The sequence below is a fragment of the Hemitrygon akajei genome, chromosome 20, assembly GCF_048418815.1.
Source record: "Hemitrygon akajei chromosome 20, sHemAka1.3, whole genome shotgun sequence".
Lineage (NCBI taxonomy): Eukaryota > Metazoa > Chordata > Chondrichthyes > Myliobatiformes > Dasyatidae > Hemitrygon > Hemitrygon akajei.
Genome location: NC_133143.1, coordinates 30384213 through 30405757, shown reverse-complemented (window position 1 = coordinate 30405757; position 21545 = coordinate 30384213). Strand labels below are relative to the sequence as shown.

General features: G+C 40.4%; 1 protein-coding gene across 11 annotated transcripts in view; it reads right to left on the bottom strand.

The window, feature by feature from the left end:
- Positions 1-21545, bottom strand: part of LOC140713685 (catenin delta-2-like) — a 1190818-nt gene that overhangs the window by 526227 nt on the left and 643046 nt on the right. The window contains exon 1 of one of the 11 annotated variants that reach the window (XM_073024078.1): positions 15139-15159. The exons of the other annotated variants lie outside the window; for them this stretch is intronic. The gene's annotated coding sequence lies outside the window, so the exon portion shown is untranslated. Of the gene's footprint in view, positions 1-15138; positions 15160-21545 lie in introns of those variants that run through there. 11 annotated transcript variants of the gene reach the window in all.

Genomic DNA, 21545 nt, shown 5'->3' with positions numbered 1-21545 from the left:
ATCAAATCTGTGTAATCACTGTTTCAGGCAGAACATATTAAATCATACACATGCACACACCTGGTAAGGAAGCAATTTTTCTGACAAGAGAAAATCTGCAGATGCTGGAAATCTGAGCAGCACACACAAAATGCTGGAGGAACTCAGCAGGCCAGGCAGCATCACTAATATCTCTACTCATATGCCAGATACCTCTGAAAATCTGAGTTCCGAATTCTTCCAAATCCATACAGTATTTTTGCAGGTAATATTTCAAAGTAGATTTATTACCAAAGAATGTATAAATTATACAACCTTAAAATTTGACTGCTTAGAGACAGCCACAAAGCAAGAAACCTGAAAGAAAGATCGATACTTTACTGATCCCAAAGGAAATTACAGTGTCACAGTAACATTACAAGTGCACAGGTATACAAATATAAGTAAGAAAGAATGAAAAATAAGATACCTCAAACAGTCTAACAGGCGGGGGTCATCACTTCACAGCTATAGGGTGTCTCATTTTCGAGCCTAATGGCCGAGGGTAAGAATGACCTCATACAGCGCTCTTTGGAGCAGCACAGTTGTCTTAGCCCATTACTAAAAGTGCTCCTCTGTTCAGCCAAGGTGGCATGCAGAGGGTGAGAAACATTGTCCAGAATTGCCAGGATTTTCCGTAGGGTCCTTTGATCTATCACAAGCTCCAGTGCGTCCAGTTTGACTCATTATAACAGAGCCAGACTTTCTAATCAGTTTATTGAGCCTGCTGGCATCACCTGTATTGATGCCATTACCTCAACACACTACTGCATAGAAGATTGTACTGGCAACAACAGACTGGTAGAACATGTGAAGGAGAGGCCTGCATACTCCAAAGGACCTCAGTCTCCTCAGGAAGTAGAGGCGACTCTGACCCTTCTCGTACACAGCCTCTGTGTTGGTACTCCACTCAAGTCGGTCATCCAGGTGCACCGCCAGGTACTTGTCGGTCCTCACCATCAATAGTAACAGGAAGCAGTGCAGGCTTAGTCTTCCTAAAGTTTGTCATCATCTCCTTTGTCTTACTAATGCTGAGCTGCAGATGATTCAGCTTGCACCATTTGACAGAGTCCTCCACCAGGACCCTGTATCCATCTCTCATCCTCCCTTTACATACCCAAGTACTGCTGAGTCATCAGAGAATTTCTGCAGATGACATGATTCAGTGTTGTATCTAAAGTCCAAGGTATACAGGGTGAACAGTAAGGGAGCCAATACAGTCCCTTGTGGGGCCCCAGTGCTGCTTACAGCCATGTCTGACACACAGCTCTGAAGTTGCGCATACTGTGGTCTGCCAGTCAGGTAGTCCATTATGCAGGACACAGTGGAAGTGCCCACCTGCATTGAACGGAGCTTTTCCCCCAGCAATGAGGGCTGTATGGTATTGAAGGCACTTGAGAAATCAAAACTATGATTCTCACAGTGTTGCCCTGTTTATCAAATGGGAGTAGGCTCTGTTCAGCAGATAGATGACAGCATCAGCGACTCCAATGTGCTCCTGGGAGGCAAACTGCAGGGGGTCGAGGGCTGATCTGACCAGGGTCGGAGGTGAGCCAGGACCAGCCTCTCTAGGGTCTTCATGGTGTGTGAGGTCAGGGCCACTGGACAGTAGTCATTTAAGACTTTTGGTTGGCCCTTCTTGGTTAGTGGAACCACACATGATGTTTTCCACATAGTCGGGACCCTTTCGAGGCTGAGACTCAGACTGAAAATGCGCTGGAGAACTCCGCACAGCTGCTCAGCACACTCCTTCAGGACCCTGGGGTTCATACCATCCAATCCCAATGCTTTGCCATGTCTGAGTTTCCCCAGAACCCAATTTTAAAAGAAGAGCAACACCCAATGCGCAGAGGAAGAGAAAAATACACAAATCATGCAAACAACAGAAGCCAGCAACAGCATTCCAAACCACTGAGTCCTTAGCTCCCAATCCCCAGGGCAGCCTGGAATAGGCCTAAGCCTTGGTCTCAGTTCACCATATGAGTGGGTCAAACCACTGCGAAGCTCACAGACACAAAGCACACCATTTGGGGCAGTCTCACAGCCTCAGCGTCACGGAGAGAGGAGTGAACATCGTGGGAGAGCAAGCGAAATTGGCTTTCTTTAAAAGTACTTGGTACATATAACAGTCCAATAATATTGATCTCTAATGAGCAGATAACACATTAGTCAAGAGTAGGATGCGGTAAATAGGGTAGCAGGTATCTCCTCCAAGTGCCCTTTTGTTCACTTAACATGACATTGCCCTCCAACTCTTCACTGTTGGTGTCTTCTCAATTTGCTTTGAGTAACATCAGTATAAAGGATTTTGAGAAAGCAGGTAAGCAAATCTCATGTAATATAAGGAAACCTGGTGCCTCAGAAAGTTCATTACTAACATACAAAACTGAAAAATGTGTGTATAAGGTGTACACCACATATTTTTTTAAAAAACCTTGCTTTTGTATGGTGTCCTTTGTGACTCATACTGTCACCAAATACTTTACAGCCAACGAAGCACTTCTGGTCACTGTTCTAGCAAAGATATGGTGGTTTTAAGCCAGATAATTTCTAAGCAAAACTCATCCTTCATTAATTCCTAATCCAATGGTCATTTAACAAATAGCAGTCTGGATAGGTGCTTCACTGGCGTGTTTGGAACCTTGCCTCCATTCCTCGAGCACAGAGAATGAGGAGAAAATTCTGTGGAAATCATTGCCACAGGCGGCTGTGCAGGCCAAGTCACTGGGTAGATTTCAGGCCGAGTTTGATAGATTCTTGATTAGTCAGGGCATGAAAGGATATGGGAAGATGGCAGGAGATTGGGGAGGAGAGGGAAATGGATCAGCCATGATGAAATGATGGAGCAGACTTGATGGACCAAACGGCCTAATTCTGCTCCTATATCTTATTGTAATAATTATCTAAAATCATACTATCAAGTATTTGGTCACATGTCAAGTCATAAAAGGGCAATATATTAAAGCAATGTACAGGAACATAAGGAACTGCAGAAGGTAGTGGATTTCTGCCCATTACATCATGGGCACATCCCCTCCCTGCCATCAGTGGTATTTGTTGCCTCACAAGACAACATCTATCAAAGTTCCCCACCATCTGAGCCATGCCGTTTTTTCACAGCTACCATGGGGAAGGAGGCACAGAAGCCTGAGGTCCCACATTTGAGAACAGCTACTTCCCTTCAACCAAAGTTCAAAGCAAATTTATTATAAAAGTACATAAATGTCACCATTAACAACTCTAAGATTCATTTTCTTAAGGGCATTCACAGTAAATACAAAAAACACAATACAATCAATGGCGTACCCAATGGCACAGACTAACAATGTGCAAAAATCAAACTATGCAAATACAAAAAGAAAAAAATAACCCAAAACATTGACTGTTTCTTCATTTCCATAGATGCTGCCTGACCTGCTGAGTTCCTCCGGCATTTTGTGTGTTGCTTTGGATTTCTAGCATCTGCAGACTTTCTTAAGCTTAAATAAATAATAATAAATAAATAAATAAGCAGTAAATAGAACATGACATGAAGAGTCCTTGAAAGTGAGTCCATAGTTTGTGGGAACGAATCAGTGATGGGTTTTTGAACCAACTGGCAAAACCCTAACCACTGAAGTTTAACAACTCTATGACAAATTTGAACTAAAATAGACTCTGTTTTTTGGCTCTAAATGTGTTCTCTTATAAAAATTGTGTATAATTTATGTTTATCGTTTTCTTGTGAGTGCTGCTACATGCACAGTAAATTTTTCATTATACATGTGCTTATGACAATAAACTAAAATTTGACTTTGTATACTAGTAATTACTAAACTGGTAATTGATTAATGAATGCCTCAGTAGTGTAGCAGTTGTGTAATGTTAATACAGCACCAATGACTTGGGTTCAATTCCACCACTGTATGTTCTCTCTGTGACTGGGTGGATTTGCTCGGTTCCTCCAGGTGCTCCAGCTTCCTTCCACATTCCAAGGTCATACATGTGGATTAGGAGGTTAATTTGTCACGTGGGTGCAATTGGGCAGTGCTGGCTCGTTGTGCTACATCTTTAAATAAAATAATTTTCCAATACACTAAACTTTCCCATCATACATTAGTGGTAATCCCCCTTATTTTTTGCAAACTCCTTTATTAGTAGAAGTTCTTCCTATTATTGCATTGGTTATGGATCACTTCCTGTAATGCTCTGGAATAATTTATTACATGAATATGGGACAGGATTCAGGTTATTGATGTGGCCTTCACTGAAATCCTGGCTTCATTTTTCCAAGCACTTCATGGACAGAAACATTTTATTTTTTGCTAATCTGCCATCTGTTCCTTGTTGTGTAGATGCTTTGAGTTATTCTTGTCGGCTGGCTTCTTTGAGTTTGTTTCCACCTATTTTTCTGGGCAATTTTATCTCCAGATGCTAAATAATCCTTGAACACTTATCTCAGAATCATTCAGAGACCCCTTACTCCTTCACTTTGGAAGCAGGGGAAAAAATATAGCCTTGTTTACTGATTTGAAGCCAAGCCTGATCTTTGAGAATTGCGAACTCATGCTCCGTAGGCCACATGCAGGCTTTACATGATGTTCTGGTGGGGATGACTGAATTTCTGAGAAATGATTCATTAATTTTACTTGGAGTGAGTCAGAATGCCCTTCATTCTGACACAGTTTACTTTGATCAATCAGGAAGTGGTGGTTTTCAGTGGGTCAGAAAATAATGATTCATAAATCCCACTCCATCCATTTCCAAGTTTACAGAGCTTTACAATAAATATCCGACAGAGAACTGACCAGGCTCTACGGTAAGATAAGAAACGTGTGACAGGAAGTGATCTAAAGAGAAAGAGAACAGCAGAATGCTGAAAACATTCAACAGGTAAATCGACGTTTGTGGAGAAAGAAAGAGCATTAATCATCTGGACCGTAACAGATTATTCCTTGTTGGCCTGTTCAAAACAGCTGGCACTGAGCTCCAAACCTCTGTGCATGGTGATAGGTTCAGAGGTCAACTCTGTCAGTAGCACTTTGCTGCTGCATGACTCAGTGAGTCCATGACTGGGCAGACTTTACTCCATCGTGAGCAGATTTTATACCTCATTACACTGGATTAAACCACCTTTGAAATCCTGCACTGTTGAGGCTTGGGGCAGGATCCAAGACCATGCTGATTTAAATAGGAAATTTGAAGACAAAGACTAGAGTCACAGAGGAACACTGTGCTTCCTTTAAGTTATTTCACTTTAACGTGTTTAGTTGTTTTTATGTTTTATTCAGAGTCCTTTTCAAGTAAAACCTTCCCATTTCATTTGTTTTTAAACGAGAGACAAGAGACCACAGATTCTACAATCTGGATCAACAACAATCTGCTGGAGGAACTCAGTGGGTCGAGCAGAATTTCTGAGAAGAAAGGAATTGTCACCAATTCAGGTCGTAACGACCTGATAAAATGATAATTCCTTCCCTCCCACAGATGCTGCATGACTTGCTGAGCTCTTAGAGCAGATTGTCAGTTTTAAAATAGCCTTGGCTCTTACTTAGCTAGCTGTTAGGGTATTTCAGGATTAAGTACTTGCTCTGAGCCTCCAGAGGACCTATTGCTACTCAGGCCATGACAATGAAATCCAAGATAGAAAGCACAGACAAATTAGCCTGCTGTATCCTGACCAATCAATTCTGTGCACGAGGACAAATGGCAATCCTGGCATGCACTTATTTCTGTTACATTTTAGCCAAATCACCTCAATTTACCCCCAGATTCCTGCAGCAAATCCAGAGCACAAGCGTATCGAACCAATGGCATGTGTGCCTAAGATACCATGCAAAAAAAATTATTGCCACATGGTGTACAGTGCCACCCCTTGATTCTTTAAACTTCACCCAAAATAAAAAGATACATAATGATTATCAAATGAAGCAGTGAATGATTCTTTACAACCCACGATCAGTGAGATGTTTTCACAGGAAACGTCTCACATTGGCTTAGCACCAACTAGATTACTGCGTGACCATCTAATGTTGGATTATAGGTTTTGAAATTTTTGCAGACCTGCTGTACACATTAGTATTTGAATAGTAAACAATTGAGACAGTTGGCATTGGGTTCACTCTGCTTGAATTTTTACTTCTGTTGCTTCTGAGGATATTTAGTGATAATAACTTTAAATACTGCATTTAGTTTAGTGCCTCCACGAATAATTATTTTTCAAATTTCTTTTTAAACTATTATAATAATAAATTTTGAACAGGTTTTCTAAAATGCTTCATGGATTTCAATGTCCTTCTGTTACCTTTATTATACCTTTACCTGTATAACAAGGAATAAACGTAGATTAAAAAATAGGACTCATTATTTTTCCTTTAAAAAGTCCATGATTGTTGTTACTAATTTATTAATAAATGATAATCTCTGCTCAAAATTACCATGGCACATGAGAGAATTTATTTTAGCAGATTATCACCAATTTCGGAACACTCTCTCAAAATAGTTCATCACCCCTGCCGTAGAACATCTATTTGGAGAGAGTTCCATTTATTTAACTGCTTTGATGACCTGATATTCTGAAGCCCTTTATGAGTAATTTGTAACTTTATCAATGTAGTGGTTGGTAATGTTTTTGGTCATGTGTACTGAGATACACACAATGCCTCTAAACAGCATTCACCCTCTTTGGAAGTTTATATGTTTTGTTGTTTTACAACATTGAATCATAGTGGATTTAATTTTTTTTTTGACACTGATCAACAGAAAGAACTCTTTCGTATCAAAATGAAAACAAATTTCAACAAATTGGTCTATATTACAATTATTAAACACAAAATAATTGATTGCATAATTACTCACCCACTTCAAGTCAGTAGTAGATGCACCTTTAGCAGCAACTACAACCTTGAGTCTGTATGGATAGGTCTCCATCAGCTTTGCACATCTACAATTGTTCCCCATTCTTCTTTACAAAACTGCTCAAGCACTGTCAGATTACATGAGGATCATGAATAAACCGCTCTTTTCAAGTCCAGCCACAAATTCTCAACTGCATTGAGGTCTGGACTCTGACTTGGCCACTCCAGGGCATTAACTTTGTTGTTTTTAAAGCCATTCCTGTGTGGCTTTAGCTTTATGCTTAGGGTCATTGTCTTGCTGGAAAACAAGTATTCTCCCAAGTCATAGTTCTCTTGAAGATTGCATCAGGTTTTCCTCCAGGATTTCCCTGTATTTTGCTGCATTCATTTGACCCTCTACCTTCACAAGCCCTCCAGGGCCTGCTGCAGTGAAGCATCCCCACAGCGTGATGCAGCCACCACCATGCTTCATGGTAGGGATGATGTGTGGTGTTTGGCTCATGCCAAATAGCTCAATTTTGGTTTCATCAGACCATAGATTCTTCTTCCAGCTGACTTTGAGTCTCCCACATGCCTTTTGGCAAACTCTAGCTACAATTTCATGTGAGTTTTTATTCCAGTAGTGGCTTTCTCTCTTTGCCATTCTCCCATAGAGCTGCAACTGGTGAAGCAGGCGGGCACCAGTTGTTGTATGTGCAGTCTCTCCCATCTCAGCCACTGAAGCTTGTAACTCCTCCAGAGTTGTCAGGTCTCTTGCTGGCCTCCCTCACTAGTCCCCTTCTTGCATGCTCACTCAGTTTTTGAGGATGGCCTACCCTAGGCAGATCTTCAGCTGTGCCATATTCTTTCCATTTCTTTATGATTGACTTAATTGTACTCCAAGGACAACAATGATTCAACTGTGTGTGGCACCACACCTAGTGGCTCTTCTAGAAACACTGTATGCTACACAATCCTCCAGCCTTCGGACCACATCTGGCGAGACTGAACCATTCTGCAATGGGAAAGGCTGCATCCTTTCTTGAGATACGCAGATGACACAGCCCTGCTAGCCACAACAGAAGAAGACCTACAAGCACTACTCAGTAATGTTGCAAAAGTCTGCTGAATTTGGATTGCTGAAAAATGGCAAAAATACCAAAGTTATGGTGATAAGCAAAACTGCAATTCAAGCTGACATCTACATCGGAAACGACAAGATCGAACAAAGTGTCCTCCTTTATATACCTTGGTGCAGAACTAAATGACACAAATGAATGGAGCAAGGAAATAAGGCGAAGGCTAGCAATGGCATGCACAAGCACTATCAAACTCTGGAACACCTGGAAAGATAGATCTGTGAACACTGACACCAAGATACACCTCCTCAAGAGTCTCGTCTGGCCAGTAGCCCTATATGGCTGTGAAACATGGACCCTAACAGCAGCTGATGAAAAGAAGCTGACAGCATTTGAGATGTGGACATACAGACGGGTCCTCAGGGTATCATACATTGAAAGGAGATCCAATAGTTTCATCCTAGAAAAGAATGGCACGAAACCAATACTTCTGGAAACCGTTGTCCAAAGGAAACTTCATTATTTTGGACACATCTCAAGAACTAATGACACACTGGAACACGCTGTGATTGAAGGCAGAGTAGAAGGAAGCCGCTCCCGAGGCAGACAGAGGACAACCTGGATCAACAACATCAAGAAGTGGACCAGCCTCACCGCTAGAGAGGCAAGAGGTTTGACTGCCGAAAGATCGCCGTGGAAGAAAGTGGTCGCCGAGGCTCTGGCAGAGTATGGCACATGATGATGATGATGTACTCCAAGGGATATTTAGTGACTTGGAAATTTCCTTGTATCCATCTTCTGATTTGTGCTTTTCAATAACCTTTTTGCGGAGTTGCTTGAAATGTTCTCGTCTTCATGTTGTAGTTTTTGCCAGAGTACTGACTCACCAGCAGTTGGACCTCCCAGGTACAGGTGTATTTTGACTACAATGAATTGAAACACCTTGACTGTACACAGGTCTCCAAAAACAGATCATGTGACTTTAAAACCAATTAGCTGCACCAGTGATGATTTGTTGTGTCGTATTAAAGGGGGGTGAATACTTAATACAATCAATTATTTTGTGCTTTATATTTGTAATTAATTTAGATCACTTTGAAGATATCTGTTTTCACTTTGACACAAAAGAGTCTTTTTCTGTTGATCAGTGTCAAAAAACACCAAATTAAGTCCACTGTGATTCAATGTTGTAAAACAATAAAACATGAAAACTTCCAAGGGTGTGGGGATGGGTGAATATTTTTTATAGGCACTGAATCTTACATTCATTTCATGCAGATTAAATCATTGCCCAGTGCACTGAGGCAACAAAGCAGAATAAACTGTATCAGCCACAGAGAGAGTGCAGTGCAGGTAAACAATAAAGTTCAAGATCACAACGAGTTAGGTTGGGAGTCAAAAGTCATTCTTAACATAGTAGCTATTGCTGCAAAGTAGGACAACATTAATAGTGAGTGGATTGGCTGTTTAAGTGATGTCAGGTAAAAGATAAAAAACTTGTCAGAACATCAGGGAAAGGTCTGGAATCTTTTGTGCACAGCTTAAAGAGACGGTAAACCCCAGTTTAACATCTCACATTGCACAGTATTTCCTCAGTGCCACATTGATGTGTTAGTCTAGGTGCCATACTCATATTTCCAAGGTGGATTTTGAACCTTCTCATTCAGCTGAAGTAGGCTTCCAGCTGAGTTATCACTGTTATAGAAGCAAAATAAAAGATATTTGATTTGCATGATATACATCTCCATTAATGAGCCTGGCTCTCAGATAACATGGAAAGATCATCAGTCTAATTCTGCACCAATTTCACCAAATTACAACTCAGGGATATAGTCAGGAGATTATACTGCTCATTTTTATTTCATTAACATGTTGCCAAATGCACTCTGGACATGTATAGAATAGTTGCAGTAATGCAGTCTTTGAGCATAGCTAAGAGGCAATAATGGTGTAGGTGATACAACGACAGTAACCTGCACAATGACAATGCTCAATGCTGTGCAGATCCTACATTGTAAGCTGTAGGTAGCCATGGACCAAAATATACTGTACATTAGAGCCTAATGCTAAAATTACCTAAACTGCTCTAGGCACCTTATTGTGTTTTATGCCTGATGGTGTAATATTTCATTCATGCAACTTAAAATACAACAGAGACAAGCTGATCACAGTGAAAATTCCACATTAAGAATCCTTCATTTCTTCAACATTGTAAATATAAAGCATGTTCAAGAAACATCTGTTAAATTTATATGTCAGGAAATTAAATCCAGAAAATAATTTTACTGAATAATGCATAACACATACTGCTTGGTGATTATTTTTCCTTTTGTTATTTGCAGGCTCAATGATATATCAAAATGAATCAAACCACTTTGATTTATTATTTATCATGTATGATGCCTACAATGGTACACATTTTGTTTTCTCTAAAAACGAATGACATCCTACTCTGCAAATAAATTCAATCTCAGTAAACTTTATGAATCAACCAGTCTCTGAACAGAATAATCCTCTATTCCTATGGTGCTTCAAGCCAAGAAAAAAATCATCCCTCAAAGTCAAGCTAGAAGAGCAAGCAGGGCTGTTCTTCAAGCTGACTGGAGATGCAGATCTGTGTCTGATATCTTAAAAGCTGACAACAAATTATGAATTTAAGCCTCCAAGATTCTGGTCATTTTATATTCAGTGACTAGTCTGTTTGAGAGGTGTTGGCTACTAAATCGATATGTCTCCAGCTTTGCAGCGAAAGGAACTAGAGATCTTTAGGACAATACCTTTGGTTCTCCCAGAAAGAAACAATTCCTGGTGTCAAAATGACTATTAATCAGAAGATGTAACCGAGAGGTAATGTTGCAGCTATATAGGACCCTGGTCAGACCTCACTTGGAGTAGTGTGCTCAATTCTGGTCACCTCACTACAGGAAGGATGTGGAAACCATAGAAAGGATGCAGAAGAGATTTACAAGGATGTTGCCTGGATTGGGGAGCATGCCTTATGAGAACAGGTTGAGTGAACTCAGCCTTTACTCCTTGGAGCGTAGGAGGATGAGAGGAGACTTGATAGAGGTGTTCAAGATAATGAGAGGCATTGATCGTGTGGATAGTCAGAGGCTTTTTCCCAGGGCTGACAATGCTAGCATGAGGGGGCATAGTTTTAAGGTGCTTGGAAGTAGGTACACAGGAGATGTCAGGGGTACGTTTTTTTAATTCAGAGAGTGGTGAGTGCGTGGAATGGGCAGCCGGCAGCCATGGTGGAGGCGGAAACGATAGGGTCGTACAGGCAGAAGGGATGAGTTTATATGGAAATCTGATCACTAATTTAACCGGCCTAGCACAACATTGTGGACCATAGGGGCTGTTCCTGTGCTCTCTTTTTCCATGTTCTAACATGAATGTGAGGAAATTTTTTAAGCTTCACTGAAGAGCTAACACAGGTGCAATGGACTGAATGGTCCCTTTCTTGGCTGTATTATTCTCTGATCCCATCCATGTACTTTTCTAGTTCTTCCACCAGGCATTCGTATCTTGCAAAATAGTTTAAATGAAATTTACCTCTGACACATTGAGCTATTCTCCTTACTTCTTTCTCTCCTGATGTATGAAGCAAGTGCTGAGTCTAGAATTTTTTGAGCTAACAGAGTAGGAATAAAAAGACTGCATTCTCTGCTATAAGAAAACATGACTTGCCTAACATTCATTTCAAATTATCTAACTTCCAAAGAGACAGAAATCATTTCTGAATCATTCCACTGCCCTCAATCATAAAGATACTGAACACCAAACTAGTTGTCCAAGGCTGTAATATTATGACAGCAAATACTTTAGAAAATCAAGGACCGTGACTAAAATGCCAAAAGTATTCAAGATGTGTCAAATGTCACAAAGAGGCTTCGTGAGAACAAACTTACCTTTTATGTTTCTACATTTCTCTCTTTTTCACAATTTCTCATTCTTTTCTGACCTTCACTTTTCCTTCTCTTCCTAACAAGATAGCGAGTGTCATTTTCTCTAGTTCCCTCTTCGTAACAATTCTAAGGCATTCGTAGCTGGCTTCCTGCTCAGCACTTTCTGGTAACCCTCAGATCACCCCCAACTACCAACATCACAATTCACTCTAAGTCTCACTAACCCCTCATTGCTGACTGACGGTAGCTTCTGCTGTGCTAATGCCCTAAGTTTAAAAACTTATTATTGCATTCAAACTTTCCTAAGGCATCTGGTCAAGCCAGTCTTGGCACTTCTGCCACTGTTTGGGGTATTTTAAATGCTGAACACCCTGCTCTACCCTGCCTTGTAATTGGCTAGATTTTGCAAATGTTGTTAACTCAGTCTGATAAGGCGGAGTTTGTTTGGTATTATGAGCCAATATGGTAGCAACCTCTTAATTTTTGAAATGGATAGCCATTGGCAGACAGGGAATCAATTGCTCTTTGATAGTTCTCATTTTCAGTGCTGGTCACCCAGTCTAGCCGAGAACGGAAAGCAAAAGAGCTAGCCCTTGAATCTGAAACATTAGCACTGTTTCTTTCCCAACAGTTACAGTGTGACCTACTGAGTCTTTCCAACAAATTTTGTTTTTATTCTAGATTTCCTGCAGCTGCAGCGTTTTTTAAAAAAATAATGCTTTTAGCTTAGATGGAAGGCCAGAGCAGGCAGACTTTTCTGGTTTAATTGTCATCACAAAGCAGACCAAGAGAAATTGACCCACAAAATCCATCGCCTCAGCCACATACCCACACTTCTGTGATCTCCACCTCTGTAAACTCCCCTTACGATACTCTGACTCTGATGCACTCCTGCTCAGTGCCATTCTTGTGCCTTTCTTTGTTCCTCCACTGGCAATCATTCATTTATTTCCTAGCTTTGAGCTCAAAAAATCTCTTGCTCAACCTGTCCCCTCACCTCTGCACCCTCTCTCATTAAAAACCTTTTAAAAACTCACCTCTTTAGGTGAGCCATTGTTTAATTCCCCTAGCATCGCTCTGTGGTTGAATAATAAATAACTTTTTTTTGTTTATATTACTGTGAAGAATGTTCAGGCCATTTACTTACTATGTTAAAGAGTTCATGCAAAATCGATGTTTGAAATTGCTTTTCTTGTAAATGCTCACATTTACAAGATGAAAGGTGGAAACCATGGACATATGTGACTACATAACACATTAGATGAAATACCCTGCCTTTGGTCCTTCACTGTGCTTTTCTACAGAAATGATCTGTATATAAATAAGAATTCAACAGTTCATTTCTTTAATTGTAGACGATTAACATGTAAGGGCCAAAGGATCAGTTAATAAAGAAAAAAATATTCAGCAGATCAAGCTGCATTTGTGGAGAGAGTGAGTATTAATATTTCAGTTCATTGAAAGAATCCTGATCAAACACCAATAACCTAAAAAAATTAACTTTGCTTTGCTCAGAAATTGAAGTTCACACTTAATTGGTATATTAAATGAGTGTCCATTTGGGCATCAGCCAAAAATGCTACATTGAAAAAAACTTAATCTGTTTAAAAAAGGCTTTAGGGTGGTTTCCACTGCTACATTAAACTGGGAATTGCGTGGTTCTCAAGAACAGCTGCCTGTAGAGATATCAGCTGCTACATCATTGCCAGTAGGAACCATAGGAAGCCAGAAAGAGCTTTGAACAAGCCATGGAAAACACAGCCCTAGAAATGAAGGAAAACATGGGGACTACTGGTGAGGTTGGGAGCTATAAATGCATTTTAATTGTCCACCTCCCAGTCAGTCACTGGGACCGATTGAGTCCCATGTTGCCAAGTGGTCACAGCACAGGCTGATCACAGCAGGAAATGCAGTGCGTATACTGCCGTTCATCAATGCAGTAAGTACTATGAGATTCAGCAATGACATTGTGGTGAACTAGATATACCTGTCTGACTGCTCCTGTGGCTCCTCCCACAGACCCCTGCTGACTGCTCCTGTGGCTCCTCCCACAGACCCCTGTATAAAGGCGACTGTGGGCTGCTGCTCTCCCTCATTTTCCCCAGGATGTAGTGCTGTTTATTCTTCCAGTCAATAAAAGCCGATATCTCACTTCCTAAGTCTCAACGTGAGTTATTGATGGTGCATCAGACATGTACAGAAGGCAAAACATTAAAAATTCGAGCAGGCAGATGCAAATAACAATGTATCAGTGAAATTGCTGACTTGCTCCTCGTTTTACTGTAAGTTAAAATCACAGGTTGCCCACTTTCTGGCTCCAATTTCTGTTTGTAAGACAGAGACGAGTACTGCATACAGGGCCAGCATGAATGACATCAGAGGGATGTCACACAAACTGAATCAGATTATGCAGAGCCTTGTCCAGTTTTCAGATGGACGGCCCTCCATCAGAAAAGGTTGTACTCACGATTACTTATGTGTAAAAAAAAGCTTGTGAATTGTTTACACACAAAAGGGGGAAAATTAATCCAATTTTTAAAACCCATTTCTCTCTCCTACCTAGCTTGCTGAATACTCCAAGCACTTTGATTACTTTCAAATTTCCAGCATCTGGTTGAGGAATAAGAGGGAAGTGTTTGCTGCATTTACACATGGGGCAGGCAAACGAAAAGCACTAAGTGAAAACCATGGGGCACTGCCACACAACGGAGGAAAGAGTACTGAAAAAAACAAGGGTCAGCACTGAACATCTTACTTCCCACTTCAAGGCAATATACCAAACAGATATAAAAAACAAATGCTGGAACACAACAAAGGATTAAATAGTTGACTAATGATAATCTAGCATACCAAATCATCACATTGCAAGTCAAGGACATAGAAATGTTATAAAAATTTATAAATAAGTATTCCAAACTTTACAAAGTTAGATACTATGTAAGTGTAAGGAGCAGAGAAATAACAGTATTTTAAAGAAACAGTAGATGACTGGCACTATTTTTTTTGGAGGATTCTTGAGTCAATACTAGGGAAAACTTGACATTATCTTACTGTATGTCTTCTAATTCAACAACATGTACCTTCAAGTTCTTGTTCAAATGTATTCACAATCTTTAAAATTTCCAGCCTTCACCTTTAGCATTGATTTTATGAATAAAGAAAATAACTTATTACTTCTTTCCCTTGTTGTACTGCAATTCACTCCTAACTTTTATATCAATTAAATTTTACAATTTAATTCATGTGATGTTTCACTTAAGACATGGACATGCATACAATACGTTGGCTTCTTAGTTTAAAAATGAGATTTTCTTTTACCTCCTTTCATTTCTTTTCCTTTTTGTCACTTATTAGTCATTGAACTTTTGAAGGCAAAACACTGAGAAATATGGTATATAAAGCAAATAGTTTTCTGGTCATCTATTCACTGCCAACCTCTTCCCCTTCTATCATTTATCCAACAAATGTCCTTTCATCAGTTTTCCTTACAACTTAAAACTCAAGCAGGCATCATCACATTCACAGATCTCCTTGCATAAATCAACGCTAACCACCAACAAAACATTCCTTCAAATTCCTAATTAAGAGAAAAGGCTTACAAGAAAGTCTTAAGGCTCTATTTGTGCTCGGTCTCCTAGGTTACCGTGGCTCAACTTTAAAGAGGAGACCAGCAATAAAGGGATTTTGAATAATAGAAAAAAATACAACAAACTGGCACACATACAGCACTATTTATGACCCATGGGTAATCCAAAGGCCTCTGTACCTAATTAAATACTTCTGGTGTATTCACTATTGTAACAGGGCAGCCGAGTTAAGCAAGATCTCTTAAGAGAATTCTGGCAAATAACCAGATAACCTGCTTTTTTTTGGTCTTGCTGCTTAGTAGGGAATAACGGAAGCAAGGCTACCTATTAAAGAACCTTTACTGAAGGCATCGGATTTCAACCAACACGTGGGTTGGTGTACCTTTAAGAAAGTACAATTAAAGGGACAGCGACCCTCACATACACTACACTGTTCACCTTAAAAAGCCATAAATCTGCACAAGCTATGAACTACTTACATATAAGCACAAAGACTTCCATCTCACCTGTGAATTGTTGTAATGACACATTCCTCGTACCGAAGCTCCGATAAACCAGCTCTCTATATAGATTTTGGGCTCTTCCTTGGATCTGCTTGGTATCAAGCTCTGTGATTTAAATGTACCATGTGGTATGATTGTTGCTTCATCTTTGTACAACCTACTGCTGTTAGCTGAAAGTTGATACCTTCAGTAAAGGAAGGTTAATTGGTGTCCTTACTGTGAGAAAGCTAAATCACTGTTGACATGAAAATCTGGACTCAGGCTGCTTATGATAGACTGTTTTTTTGTCCCAACAACATTTTAAAATGTATCAAACAATTGCTTGTTTCACAATCTTGTGTCGGTCTCTACAGATGCTTCAGTAATAGACACTTTCAAATGGAGCACCCTGTTTCCTTCATAATATTTCTTTCACTTACTCTCTGCAGTGCAAGACATCTACCTGACTCTTTCAGGCAGACACTTGAATGGTTAGGAATATCCCATCCTCCACCACACCATTTCACCACGTCCCCTGGGTTGATGTCATTTTGATCTTTCCTCAATTTCCTAAGATGTCATAGTTGCATGCAACTAGAGTTCTGGTTTTCCTCCTCCAAAAAGGAGACCTCACAGCTTCAGGTACAGCACTAGTGCACCTCCATTTGTACCTCAGTCACCACACCTGCCTCAGGGAGAGAGCTGCTCCCCTTGGTTCCCGCTCTCTCATCCTGGAACGGTACCCATCAATTCTCTGTTTTCCTTGACCACCCCTCCTCTCCTCTCCTCTCCTACAGCTGGTGACTCCGGTTTTGCAAAACCTGTCAGCTCAAGACTTCTTTGGTGCACCTCCAGCCAATCTGACTAATGTTCTGTTTGGGTGAGGCCTGCACACTTTGAGGTATGAGCAGGTCCCATATACCCTTGTTGTTCAACACAATAATCATCACAAACAGCCAATTCCTCAGTTCAAGTAATCAGACCAGTCCGGGCCACAGACTGTTGGTATGTGCTTCAAATCCATAACTACGATAGGGCACTGGATCCATCTGTATTGTGAAGCCAACAATTTTGCTCAACGGGTACCTAATACCATTTTGGACTACAACAGAACAGTGTGATGCAGTATTCATATGTGTAGCTGTCTTTGCTTTATCAATTAGGAAGCCTGAAGGACATTGTTTTTATCTGCTTTGTGCAATAAATGCCATTCAACTTTCCAACTCCACCTCTTCGTTATTCGGTAGTCTGCATGACGCCCCAGTGGGACTATTTCAAACCTGTGCATCACTATAACCCAAGCAACAAGATCAACTTTTACTATACTAGCATATAAATTGGGAGCAGGAGGAGGCCACTTAGTTCCTTAAGTCCTCTCTACTGTTCAATAAGATCATGGCTGATCTGAAATGTAACCTCATCTCTGAATCCCTGTCATCCATGGTAGCCATTCACCACCCTCCCCCCATTTATAGAGTGTCTATCTAGCAAAGCTTTAAAGTATTTGAAGACCCCCTTCCTCAAAAAGTGACAGATTTTCCAAAAGCATCACAATCGTTATGTGAAAATGATTTTGCCTCATCTCTGGCTTAAATGGGCAACTCAATATTCTAAATAGCAGCTCCTAGATCTAGATCACCCACAAGGGAAATCACCGTCTTTGCAACCACCTTGTCAAGACCCCGCAGAATCACACATTTTCATCAATACATTTTAGCCAAGTGCTAGCTTCCCCAGGGACTTGTGACTCTGTGTAATATGATCCATTCTGTGGCACATTATAAATCTGGGACCACTCCGAGGTTGGCTGCTTCCTACTGCCTCAGTGATGAAGTCTCCTGCACCAATGCGACTTGCCTTTTGCACTCTTGTAGTCAACAAGTAATTTCCTGAATCCACTTGGAGCATCCACACATCTCAACAGCAAAGACCCCGCTGCCATCAACATTTCTCCATGCATCCTAGAATCATGATCTCAACAAAACTGTCTCAACATTTTTAAGTGTCTCTTCCATTCTAGTTGCTATTCTGCATTCTCACTTGAGCAATAAATACAGCATATTAAATTGTTTTGCCAGAACCTTTTCATGTCAATCCACAAGCCCACAGTGCTTTAAAAAAAAATCACACCTGCACAAACTGCCTGGCTCTACGTTTGCCAATTGTTTCCTCTGATCCCAATATGTAAGCACTAAGCATGTTACTCTCAAAAATATCTGAAGGTATTTAATTTAAAAAAAGCTCTGACAAAATCTTTACAACCTCGTTGTAAGATACCACCCCTACAAGGATCGAAAGCTAATGGTCTCACCAACATTTTCGGCATCTCCAACCCTCGTGTCAACAACAAATTTGCATTTTATGAATCCATGCTTTGTGTGTGGCCGTGTTTCTTTGTTGTATCCCTCATGGTCTCAGGAACATATCCATTCTCTCCCTGTACAGGGCAGATAGCTGTGCTTCTAAGCTGACTAACATACCTGCACATTCATTGCTCCGTCTAGGAAACCTTGCTCCTTATTTGCTTCACACTTTAATAATTGACAACTTCACAAGAATTCTGTATTCCTTCTTCTAGCATGGCAAGCTAGCATGCAATTGGATTTCATTTTAATATCTTCCCCTCTGACAGAGCAGCACTTCCTCACTGGTATAGAGGAGTCAGCCTTACTCATACGCTTAGGACAATATCCTATCGATTCAGAGCTAAAATTGATGCCTTAAGAAGATATTGACCAAAGATTTGACTTGTTCCTCAGACCCCATTCAGAGGAGAATGTTTAAATGCGACAGTGTTTAAATTAAAAACATAAAGATTATTTTGAAACAACAGGCTATGGCAAGTATTACTAAAAATATTCAAAACTGACATTCAACCTCATCCCTGACTGGAACAGCCAAGCGAACATACACACTTCCTGGTTCAATACTGCATAAATCCCAGCCTTCAGTGGTATTTCAAGTGGAAAATTTAAGCAGAACTGAAGGAGTAATTAAAAATAATTTAACAGCATATTGGAATGTCAAAAATTTCCACGAGGGGAATTTATTAGCTTGCCTGCTTCTCCTTGCAATCATTGAGCAAAGTTCAAAGAAGCTAACAATGCAGAATTCAAAATGATTTTTAAAAAACTGGACAACCTAAATGCATTCTCCAAGACACTACTCCATATACTGCTGAAATAAGTATTAGGAAAATATAGACTAAAATTACTCATCGTTAAAGCTAATTTCCTATATTTAAATAGCCATAAGTGCCTTGATATAAATATTTCTTCAACAGTCATGAAATAACTTTAATGAGCTCACAGCCTCAATTAATGATCATTCATTCCCTTTCTATAGCTTCTTCTAAATGTGAGTCAAACAATATTGGAGAAGCCAAACAAATCTGCTTTTATTGGTGAGCAGGGTGATGAATCATGAGTAAAGAGGAAATAAAAGTACAAGATCAAACCCGAAGTTAAATGTTATCAGGTATTTACAATGTTCACTTATATTAATTCCAACTCAGCCTTCCATGCGCATCTGCACAGAGGGTGTAGGGCGGTGACGTTAATTGATGTACAGTCCATGAATAATATTAACTGTACACTGTTCAAATAGTGAACACTTGTCTTACTAGAAGGGTTAAGATCTACTTCCACACTAATGTTTATCCCAATATCACCTTCTGGCTCTCACCAACACTAACCCTAATCCGGTGATCCTCCATGCCCCCTGATTATCCTTCAGCTTCCCTATGAAAACATTGGAAGATCTAAACATATTTTCTATTATCACAAACAAGAGAAAATTTGCAGATGCTGGAAACCTGATGGCATGACAATGAGGCCACACTCAGGTTGGAGGAGCAACATCTCATATTGTGCCTGGTTAGCTTCCAACCTGATGGCATGAACATCAATTTCTCAGTCTTCCCATAATGCCTCCTTTTTCTATCCCATTTCCCTCTCTCACCTTATCTCCTTACCTGCCCATCACCTCCCTCTCGTGCTCCTCCCCCTCTTCCTTCTTCCATGGCCTTCTGTCCTCTCCTGTCAGATTCCCCCTTCTCCAGCCCTGTATCTCTTCCACCAATCAACTTCCTAGCTCTTTACTTCCCCCCTCCCAGTTTCACCTATCATTTTGTGTTTCTTCCTCCCCCCCCCCCCACCTTCTTACTCTGACTCCTCGTCTCTTTTTTTTCTCTCCAGCCCTGATGAAGGGTCTCGGCCCAAAACGTCAACTATACTCTTTTCCATAAATGCTCCCTGGCCTGCTACGTTTCTCCAGCATTTTGTGTGTGTTGCATAGTTTCTATTGTCATCTCTTTCATTCCATTCACAACTTTTTGTATCAGTGATCAAGTGATTCTCCCAGCATTAATTTTCTCCACCTATATTAATTTTCTATTAATCACTTCCCTAACCAGTCTTTTCCATTTAACTTGGCCTTTTTCGATCTCACTCATCATGCACAATCCTCTACAATCCAATGTGAGTTTATCCACGTCTGTCAATATTCCACTGGTTGAATCTTCTCCTTTACTTCCACATCAGTGGGGTTGAGATGGAAAATAAATCAGCCATGACTGAATGGCACAGCAGCTGATGAACCAAACAGCCTCACTCTGCTTCTATGTCTTATAAATCTCTCCCCCTCTGATTCATCTTCCTACCAAACCCACAACTTTTTTTTTACTTTGAGTCCTGACGAAGGGTCTCGGCCTGAAACATTGACTGGTCATTTCCACGGATGCTGCCCGACCTGCTGAGTTCCTCCAGTGTGTTGTGCAAGTTGCTTTGACCCCAGCATCTGCAGAGTATTTTGTGTTTCCCCCTCCCCCCCCAAATAAGAGAAAACCTGCAGGTGCTGGAAATCAAAGCAACACTCATCATCTTTTTTTCCTCCAGTCCTACCAAAGGCTCTTGGTCCAAAACCTCGACTGTACTTTTTTCCATAGATGCTGCCTGGCCTGCTGAGTTCCTCCCGCATTTTGTGCGTGTTGCCACAATTTTTTCCCATCTCTTTCTCCATCATCTCCTCACCTTTCTGATGGGAGCTTGCAAAAAAAAAACCTTGTCTATGATTAAAGTGTATTAATCTAATTCTAGCACACTGAAAGCTTAGGTGTGAAAAACATTAATGAATTTCTTGGTCAGTGCATTTTGTCTTTGAAATTTCATTGAGAGAGTTAGAGAGCATGTTCAATATTCCTCCTTAATTGGAGGATTGGAGATGAAATCTCATACTTGTTTGCAAAGGGATATCATGCTTTCCCAGCACAATTCGTTCACCATGACTTGTAAGTTGAAGAGACAGGTACGATAGAGGAGTTTATTTAAGAGACTGGCACATAACATGCAGAGGATGGTAGGATATGTGCAATGTGTAAAGAAGAGACTAGTGTAATTAGGTATCATTAGCCTAATTTGTTTAGCACAACATCAAGGGCCAAAGGGTCTGTTCCATGTTCTGTTACATTATTAAGAGGAACATCAACAGGAATTTAAATTCCCTGATTACTCACTATAAACAAAGAAGCAATGGGAAACCTTGAAATGCAGATTGATCAGCAGCAACTGATAGGAACCCTGGGTCAACTGCTTGAGAAAGGGGAAGCAGAGAAATGCTCATTAAGATCAAGAAATGGCGGACTTCTGCTCAAAAGCAT